At 37.4% G+C, this 10,348-nt stretch overlaps 1 protein-coding gene and 1 long non-coding RNA gene across 3 annotated transcripts in view; both read left to right on the forward strand.

Annotated features, from left to right (window-relative positions):
- Window positions 1-10,348, forward strand: part of LOC101740818 (ubiquitin-like protein 3) — a 178,247-nt gene that overhangs the window by 66,430 nt on the left and 101,469 nt on the right. The window lies entirely within an intron of this gene.
- The window catches only part of LOC134200118 (uncharacterized), an 80,049-nt gene that overhangs the window by 23,268 nt on the left and 46,433 nt on the right, over window positions 1-10,348 (forward strand). Inside the window, exon 2 of the long non-coding RNA XR_009974879.1 lies at window positions 1,302-1,403. This is a non-coding gene — a long non-coding RNA (uncharacterized LOC134200118). The remainder of the gene's footprint in view (window positions 1-1,301; window positions 1,404-10,348) is intronic.

Below are 10,348 nucleotides of genomic sequence, written 5' to 3' on the forward strand. Positions count from 1 at the left end.
AAAACTGAATATTTTTAAATACCTATTAATTTGTTACGAAATTATGCTAAGAAAGAGCTGCGAATTTTAGAAAAAAAACCGTATATTAAAAAATAAACAAAAAGTTTAATGTTGTTTTGTTCGAATTGCACAAAACTGTTGAGCGCGCACCGTACCGTGAATCCGAGAAAATGCTAATTCAGTAAGAAACAATGCTTGGGCTCAATGGTTGTTAGTGCGCGAAAATTACGGGGTGAACTCGATCGGCGCTCGAGGCGATACGTTCGAGAACAAGAGAATTTGTATCACAATTTCCAAGTTTGGATCACACTATATTTTTTGATATTTTTTCCCCCTACCTATTCGCTGATAGCCTAAGGGGCTATTCCAGTTTCTCGCGGACGGGTAGGCGAGCTCACGGGCTCAACCTGAGAGAATTTACCAAGACTAGTAAGGGTGTTTGATTGCTTTCCAAATAACGTACGTAAGGACGACGGTCATCTCTTTTGTAGTCAATGCGGCAAATACTTTCTCTCGCATCAAATAGCTATTGCGGTAACTGACGATACTATCATTTGTCGGATCTCTGAAGCCGCAAATCGCAAATGGTCGGCAACTACCATTTCAAACTATCGACGTAATAAAATGATTTCTAACCGTTCAACGTGTTTCTCCACTTTTGTTACTTTCACACTTTAAATTGGGTTAAAATCGATTCAATTCTTATATTTAATTGTAGATTCTACGTGCTGTTTAAAAAAAGCTGTTTCGTTGTTCGTGAAATATGCTTTGGTTATTTTACATCGCCTTTTAATCTCATTGGATTGTTTTTGGGTATTGAGCGCGGACAGTTCTCGGTTTAACTGGACATCTAGGTTAGTGGGTCAATGATAATCGCGAGTTTCAGTTATTTACGGAGAAATATCGATTGGCTTAACTTCTATTGAACTATTCGAATAAACTAATTTTTATAACCGATCCAAATACTTCGATGACCTTCTTAATTCCTGTGTCTCCTAAACAAGTCGGAATGTATTATTTCACCTTATGGATTAAAGCATTGAACATATTTCCTCATTATTATTAATAAATCAACGTTAATCCAAAGTAATCGTGACTGGTTTGAGTAATATTAAAAACCTTAAATCGATAATGTGATCCGTATTCTGTATCGCCATTTTATCTGGGCCTATGCTTTTTCTTTTGTTAAAGTTTAATTAATAAAGTCTTAATATTTCACGAGAGTCCTGATTTCAGGGGACACGATTATTTGATGTTCTCCTTTGCAGAATTGTTTGTTTATGTTCCATGTTTTGTTTCAGGTAAGATAAAGAAGGGGTGGATTCTGGCTTCAGTTTCCAACTTCTTAATGAAGTTTGGCGCAACGGATATAATTTCCTTAAAGCGACGCGACGCGGAGGGTTGTGAGTTTTACTTTCACTAAGACAGATGCTCAACCGTCATTTGATGGTGTATTCAAAAATTTTTAACTGTTAAAATACCGCCGTTTCTAAGTAAATATGTGCCCAACAGACATATATTCATAAATGAACTCCATCAAAAAATAATAAAATAGTCTGAAAACTGGTAGTAGGGCATATTGTTAGCTTGCACAGTTAGTGCAGTTAGTTATCATAATCCTGTTTCTTTCTGCCACCAGACGGGACTGTGGTTGTGCGTATACTCATTTGTGACTTTGACCTTGTCTCAAGTGTCTGTGGGTAGCTTGTGATATACAAACGGCTACTACTTAAGACCAAGTAGACCAGGAGTTGATCTGCTGATCTAGGACAGAGAAAAACACACAGATTGCCCAATCTCGATCCCGTGACCCCGTGTTAATGAGGCGAGCGTGCCACCACGAGCACTTAATGATACCGGTGAATAGGTCAATCGTGTGTGGCAACGATATTCTTTATATCACAATCAATAATAGCTTCATGTGATTGAACAAATGAAGGGAACCCAAAAAAAAAATATTAGAGGTGTTAATGGTTCAAATGGATAGGTTAATTGGTAACGACATAGTAAGTACCAGATACAAGACTTTATCAATTGGATGGACCGCCAAGAGAACAAACAAATCTGTCCTCGAGCAACTTCGTATAGAAACGAGACTGTCGACGATTTGCTACCAGAAAGTTCTTGGTTACTTTGGTCATATTGCTCGGCGGCCACCAGACAACCTTGAAAGATTGAGTGTGGTGGGCAAGGTAGAAGGGAAAAGACCCGCCGGCCGGCCACCAAACCGTTGGTCGGATCAGATAACTGCGCTCACTGGACTCTGTTACGAACGCCCTGATAGAAGCCGAAAACCGAAGCAAATCGAAGCTGAGGGTACAAAGAGCCACGAAGGGCTTTCAAGGACACGACCTTCAGCAATGAAGTATTCGACTAAGAAGAAGAATATACTAATATGGAACTACTCTTCTGTCATATGTTTATGGTACTGGCCCACTGTACAACACTGTACAACGTTTCAATCTCATAAAAGACTCCTGCACACACTCTGACACTGTGACACTCTGAACACATTTTCTATTTATTAAATATCTATATATGCTTAGAATTCATTTTGTACATCATAATAGCCATAAGGGTGGGCTTGGCAATCATAAGACACGGGTATGCTATCCCGACCCTTATTTCCTCTTTGACTGTGCAATAAGTGTCCATTTTATTAGACTAAAGGCTCTTCATTGTACGCTTAGGTTAAATTGACATACCGATCTCTTCACTAAAATCACTCCGACATTCCAAAGTAGACGTAGAAACCTCAAAAAATTTCGTCAGAGCAGACATTCGGCATCCACCAACTACTAGATACAAAATTTGACCACTCAAAATAGTACTTGTTCGCTCATAACCACTGACACCGCGAGAATTTTTTTGTCTATCATAACCGATTTTTATTTATTTTTTGAGCTTTATGCAAATAAGGACAGTGACTGACACAATGCCTGAGTCGTTTCTCTACCAGTCAACCAAGAGTGTTGTAGAGAGTCTTGTGGTAGGTTCATTCCTTTTTGAGAAATTGAAGAGAAGAAAGAAAAGAATTTTACTATTATTTGGTTTATCACCAAAAAATACTTATCAAATTAAACTGGACAAAAAACGGTAAATGTGTTAACAAACGAAGAGAAAATGGCAGCTTACTGTTTTATTTTTAGCTATTTATATTTACTTATAAAATAATGTTATTTATCATTAATCAATTTGAATAGTACCTTATCTAGTGTGTTTTGGTAAACATGATCAGAGGATGCATGCGTTTCTCGTCTCATGTTTACAAACAGAAGATCGTTAATGAGCTATAATTATACATAAATGGAATCATTAATTGTTATTAATCATCATATTTAGCGACAACGTTTTAGTAACGGAAGCCATTATCAATGGTCCCATTCGTTTGTATAATATTCTTCATTTGTACATTGGCTGTTTTTTGGTACTATAATGCTTTCCTTTCGTTCTGGACAGTGTTTCATATAAGGATTTTTTTCAAATTCTATAGAAAGTAAATATTCGGTGCTGGCTTGATGTAATAGTTATAGAAGAGAAAATGTTTCACCATAACCTCATTGCTTTAATTGGGATTTATAACCCGGTAATGTTTCTGACGTAAATTTAGCCTAAACAAAATCGTGTGTATTATAAGCTAATTTTATTGATGTAACTGGCGGTTCAGTGATTTAAACTATTCAAACGCCACCGTCTTTCATGTCATTAACATTGCCAATACATTTGGATTAATTTATAAATAGGTACTTCAGATACAAATTGAAACGTTGCGCCCCTAGCATTAAACGAATTACATTTTGTGTAACAACATTTACAGGAAATTCTTGTAGTTAAGCTTGTTGATGTAGCTGCCTGATGCTATGTGGGGCTCAAAGTACTAAGATAAGTCTTGGGCCTGCATACTATACTCGTCGTACCCAAAAAATATTTAGATTTGCCTTAGCAGTTCCTTGAACTCCACTGAGAAATGTTGATTTTTTTAATGGAAAAAGTAGCATTACTTCGAAGCAATCAAGCACTCCTGTTTAAAGGGTTAACAGCAGGTCCGTCAGTGTACTAAAGCAAATAAAAGCGTTTGTTTACTGAACATCCCGTGATGCTAAATTTACAGTTAGCTCAATTCGATGAATTAAATCTTAGTGAACAACGACTGTCCTTCTTGTAGCAGTATTTAATGATAATACAAGTTTGTGTACAAGTCGACACGCTTCTAAATTAATTGTATTGAGGTAGTGTCGACAAACGATATTTTACACCTTTATTATTACCAAGATCTCCAATCAACACTTTATTGTTTCGATGACTAGATAATTTTATTATTGTTTTCTATTCTACGTTGTAAATTAAAATGAGATTCACACTATGCATTCATTTGTTCGCGAGTGCAAATTAATTAGAGCTCAGAAAGAAACGTATGAATTGTAAACCGTGGTGCACCACAAGTGAACATACATTAAATACTAGTAATATTAATGAAACGTTAACTAACTCTTCATTAGTTATGTAAATTGTACCGTGGAAAAAACATTTCACACGTTACGACTTTCATTTTCATTTGCCTGATTGTTCTTTTGTTTTGTTTTGAATAGACTCTGTAACGAATGGAGTAAGGTTCATAATCGAGGTCAAGTTTTCGTTGTTTGCACTTGCCATAGTTAACATTCAGTGCCGGTAATGTAAATAAGATGGTAAGGACACCCGGACGCGATTTAATTTACATAAAAACATATCTATGTATAAAAATAGAATATAGAACAGAGTAATAATTATCATTTTAAGAAAATTCCTAAAAAACCGCTCTTTACTTTTTCGATCTACCGTCTAAATTAGGCTAATGATGTTTTCGTTCACACCTGCATCGAAAAATCTCACACATTGGCTTAAATTGTTGATAATTTAAACAATTAAGAATTTTTTGTTACGTTATAATAATTACTTAAGAATTTTGTTTTGCGAATTAATACAAATTGGTTTTTTGATACTATCATAGAAGTGATATGTCTAACAGAAAAAAATAATATCCAAAAAGCATTACAGTTAAAGATAGTATAGTCTAAGATATTAATCAGTGGATCTGTTTTCTCTAGCCACAACGCATACTTCTTCTTTGTCAATGGATATTAGTTGTACCCTAATTTAATTTTTCTAAGTACCTTTCCGAACGTACGAATTCTGAATTTGTAGTTTTGCGTACTCTTGAGTCTTCGATTTCAAGTCGTAACTGGAGTTCAAATTGTGGGATCCCAAGGGGTAAAGATAGCCGCTTGAAACACTGTTGTGTTTCTTCTTCTTCTTCTCCATCGCTCCCTCATTGCTGAGGATCGTGACTCCGTTTTAGCTTGTCGACTGTCAGCCTCCATCGGTTCCGGTCAGTTGCCTGGTGTAGTTCAGCGCTAAGTGGTCCGCTTGTTTGCTCAGAGATCTGGTCGGACGAACGTTTGGGGCTCCGGCCTCTAGGACGTTTTCCTTCTATTTTCCCAGTGACCATCAGACGTTCCAAGTTGTCTACACCTCTGCGGGCAACGTGGCCAAAGTAGCGCATTATGCGTTGCAGACAGGCTTACAACTAAATTCCAAAAAATATGGAAAACAATTTTGTAAAACGTTTTGTTCTTGTTAAAATAATAATTAAAAATCGACGTTTAAGAAACCGTAGCTTTTAGGTAGGTTCCCCAAATTTACATTGATAACAAATTTCTTTGAAGACAAAAGGACAAGTGCTCTTTAAGTATGGATAGAGGACTGGCGTTATTTGCAAAAAAAAAATCAATTTGGAGTTAAGCGAATGATTAAAATTCTGATGTAGCACGCACCTAAACCTACAATTCTTACGTCAGATCCGATTAAAGTACATCCGGGAAAATGCAATAAATTCACAGACCTCATCAATCCAACGAAACAATGCGACAAATATCTATAAATCTCAGAGTCGTAAACAAAACTGGTGCGCGATTTTGTTCCGGACCTCGATCGAAGCAGGGGATTTGAGGAAATTAAAGTCAAAGTTTTCTTTTTTAAACATTTTATAGGAGGCCACGTAATTTATACTAATATATAAATCTACAGTGGTTTTTACGGATGTTCCGTTATAACTACTGAACCATGCATCCGATTGACTTGAAACTTGGTGTCCATGTAGAAAATACATGTACTTAATGGATAGGCTAATATTTATATGGACTCCCTAATGACAATAAATAATAATGTTAATTTTAAATTCCCAGCGAAGCGGGCGAATACGTAAATAAATTTGATTGCAATATCGGAAGAGTAATTTTGATAATATTTAAAATTGGAACAGTAACAATAGTGACGATCCCACGTGTCTATTCATAAATGACGTATAGTCAGAGTTCAAGATTAGAGGGAGCTAAGTAGGAGCGTATGTTGATGAAGTTAATACTAGTGATGAATGATGGTAATTACGGGAAAAAACTTACTTAGTTGCAAATTGATTTAATCTTTTGCGGCTATCTACATTACACACATACTATTATTTATCAGTTTCTTATTACGCTTTCACACTATTCACTAACCTAACCTTTAATAATGGCGCTTGCAACCTTTGATTGTGGCCCTTACGAAAATGATAACGGAAACTTATTAAAAGTTAAATAGTGTTAAGAACCAATTTATTAATAGTGTATGTTTTTTTTATTGCTTACATGGGTGGACGAGCTCTCAGCCCACCTGGTGCTAAGTGGTTACTGCAGCCCATAGACATCTACAACGTAAATACCGCCACTTCAATCTTCAATATTGAGATTTGAGTTCTAAGGTCTGAGTATAGTTACAACGGCTGCCCCACCTTTCAAACTGAAACGCATTACTGCTTTACGGCAGAAATAGGCAGGGTGGTGGTACCTACCCGCGTGGACTCGCAAGAGTTCCTACCACCAGTAATTACGCAAATTATGATTTTGCGGGTTTGTTTTTTATTACACGATGTTATTTCTTCACCGTGGAAGTCAATCGTGAACATTTGTTGAGTACGTATTTCATTAGAAAAATTAGTACCCGCCTGGGAGTCGAACACCGGTGCATCGCTCAACACGAATGCATCGGACGTCTTATCCTTTAGGCCACGACGACTAGTAGCTACATTGACTGGTTGTTAGACGTATTTGTGAACCTACACGTACGGATAACTCCATTGTGTCTTTCCTAAAGGAAGGACAACCTTTATATGCCATGGAAACTTCAACCTTATGTGCCAAGGCCAGCGAACGTACTTTAATTCGAAGGCAATAAAATAAAGAATCCAACCAACTATGGGTGACCGTCACTCATATTCGCTCTTACAAACATCAACTTTACGAGTCCTCTATATTTCATGTTAATTCTACACCTAAATTGTCGATCGCGTAAATAATAACCAAGCGACCCTTATTGAATTAAAGCTATCAATTTAATGGCGCTACAACAAGTTTGTATCACCTGATAATTCAGTTATTCCCGTCGCCGGGTGCGAGTACTAAACGTGTTAAACTGTAGTCCAATCAAATACGTGTACAGTATAGTCTATAGGCTTTTAAAGTGACGTTTACATCATGAGCTTAAGTTAAGCAGATTCAAATACGTCCTCAATCGAGAGGTCGTATGTTTGAGACAGATCATATGTTTGTGCTTTTTCTAAAAGAAGTGCAAATAAATGTCTGTACTTATTGCATAGGTGAAAGAGTTCACGAGGTGTTAACTTATTACTGGAGCCATAAGACCACACATCTGGGATATAACGTCGAGGTGATGATCTTTGTGTTAGCGGCAGAAATATGTAGGATCTTGATACATTTCCAGTGCCATACTGACCAAGTGTTTTGTACATATTTTTGTGTTATGGTCACTTAAATTACTACTACTCAAACAGCAGCAGGTACCCAAGGGAATGAATAAACTTAACGACCCCTACCTGATTGATTACATCCGAAATTCACTTACTTTCCAATTCACTTTACAACATCACATTAAACAACAATTACTAATGCACCCCACGTATTAAATTTACCTTCCGGACTTCCTTCGAGCTACCCAGTAAATAATGAACAGCGCTTATAATAGATGTTCTTTGTCGGTTTATTTTCTTCCGTGTGACGGGATATCAATTGCCTTACAGATGGAACACCAAAATTTCCCAAATAACACACAATTTGTAAATAAATTGTAGCCCACACATTAAACAACGTAGCCGAATGAGCATTAACAACTACTAGATAAGGCTGAGGACGTCAAGCGTCAGCCAGTAATCTAAGTTCGGTACGTTTGTACTTATGTCGAGTGGTATGGCCAGTGCGATATGAACCTCTATAAATTCTACGTAAATGGCCCCAAGAGGGGTTTATTTCTTTCGCCAAGGATGAGGCTTTTGTGTTCGATTTTTTTTCTGCAATTCCACTCGGTATTTCGTTGCCACCACTTAGCACAACTTACAAGCTTTACGTCTTGCTTTCTTGTGAACGAAAGTACCCTGCCTCATTTAGTAAATTTTAGGACGATGGAAATACTTACCCGTAACGTACCTGGTTAATAGGCTTTTCTACAAATAACTTAACGGAAAAATTCAAGCATCAACGGTACTTTAAATACTATTTATATTTTATTTATGTTTCAGCATTCAAGTAATTATATAATAGACAATGAAGCTTAATAAAATAGAAAAGTAAATAATGTTAAAACGCAAGGATAGCGTTATATAGAAGGTGGTAATGCGAGGTAAGACGAGGCTGAACAAAAGAATGCCATTTTGAATTAGTCTGTAGGAGTTCCGCTCCGAATTATACAGTTAAAAAAACATTTAAAAACGCCCGGGGCATTAAACTTCCCGGTGATCTAGTTAAATTTCTGTATTAAGTTCATTGTCCGCGGCTCGTACTGGCTGTATTCACTGAACTCGTGCAGGACCGCACACTGAGCCAAGATAAAGTTGTCAACACTCTGTGACAGTGACTATTGTGGTACAAGTTGTAACGGGTCGGCGGTATTGTACAGAAAACCACGTAATACTAAACCCGACAAAGGTTGTACATGGCTATCTAATTACAGGAGCACGGAACAATTTTAACATCCGTCCATACATCTATCTACTTTGATATTTCTATGGGTTGAAACTCGTGTTTGTTAATAAGGTGAAAATTGCGATTAAATTATTTTGAAGTTTGCTATTAAGTTAGACATGAGGTAGCTAATCGGGCGGCAACTCGTCGGAAGATTTTTGGGTTTACCGGGTTTATGTATGCCGATAACGACCGCTTCTTTCCACACCGCGGGAAAGGTGTTTTTTTTTCTTTATGACAAGAAACTCAGTGGGCTGATGCATGGGTTAGGTTGCACGTCGACCTCTTTGTCGTGTTCGACGAGTACGGTTACCGGGGTTCCTCAGCCTGCTCCTAGTGTTAGAGCTGAAGTTATCTAATGCAAGAGTTATTGGATCTGATGGATCCGTAAGGACGTGTCTAGGGCGACGACGGTGACTTGCTCCTGCGTGATCAGGATTCGGGGAGAAGTCAGCGGCGGCAACGATAAGGCGATTATCATGACGCGCGGGAAAGGTGCAGTTCGTCATAGCGGCATTGAAAATAGTTGCTAACGTCACGACGAGTTGGGCGGGTAGAAGTTTGATAACGCGGTTAGAAATACCGCTGAACCGGGAGCTTTACGAGGACGTAGGTCTTAGATCAAGTCTTTAACTTCCATCGGGGTGACGGGTGGTAACGCGTCCGAGGGTAGTAAGGAAGCTCTGCGTTTGACCTCACTGTCTGCTAATGCTACTTGAGCAGGGTCTACGAATTGAGTGCTGGGAGTGCACTGGGCTTGCAATCATAATTGACTATTAGGTAAAATGACACGATTGCCTGATTCTAGTGGCTAATGAATTTGTGATCTGCTTATAAGAATCGAGAATAACAAGGGGACTTTTAAAATTTATTTTCACTCGAGAATTTAATAGTATTTATTGTATGAGCGAGTATTATTAATTTAGACGTATCGGTTCAGTAATATTTCATAAATTATGGGATGTAAATATGGTTGTTATACTAGAAAAGAGCAAACGATTTCATAAATGTATAAAATTTTGGCAATAGTGATGTGATGATGAAACAGCATTCCGAATCGGTTATGACCGATATGTCGTCGTAACAATTTAAAAGTGTTTGCCTACTTAAATAAAAAATACTTTTAAAAAAAATTTGGCTTTATTTGAGTATTGTCAGCTGCGTTCGATGGACTTATTGTAACGATATTGTAACTGCGATGTGCATCACTGCCCTCTAAAATAGCAGTGTTTGTTAATATTCTGCGCTACGATCTATGCTATCACAAAGTTCAGGATACAAACAAATTACTAGTCATT

The sequence above is a fragment of the Bombyx mori genome, chromosome 14 (genome assembly GCF_030269925.1).
Source record: "Bombyx mori chromosome 14, ASM3026992v2".
Lineage (NCBI taxonomy): Eukaryota > Metazoa > Arthropoda > Insecta > Lepidoptera > Bombycidae > Bombyx > Bombyx mori.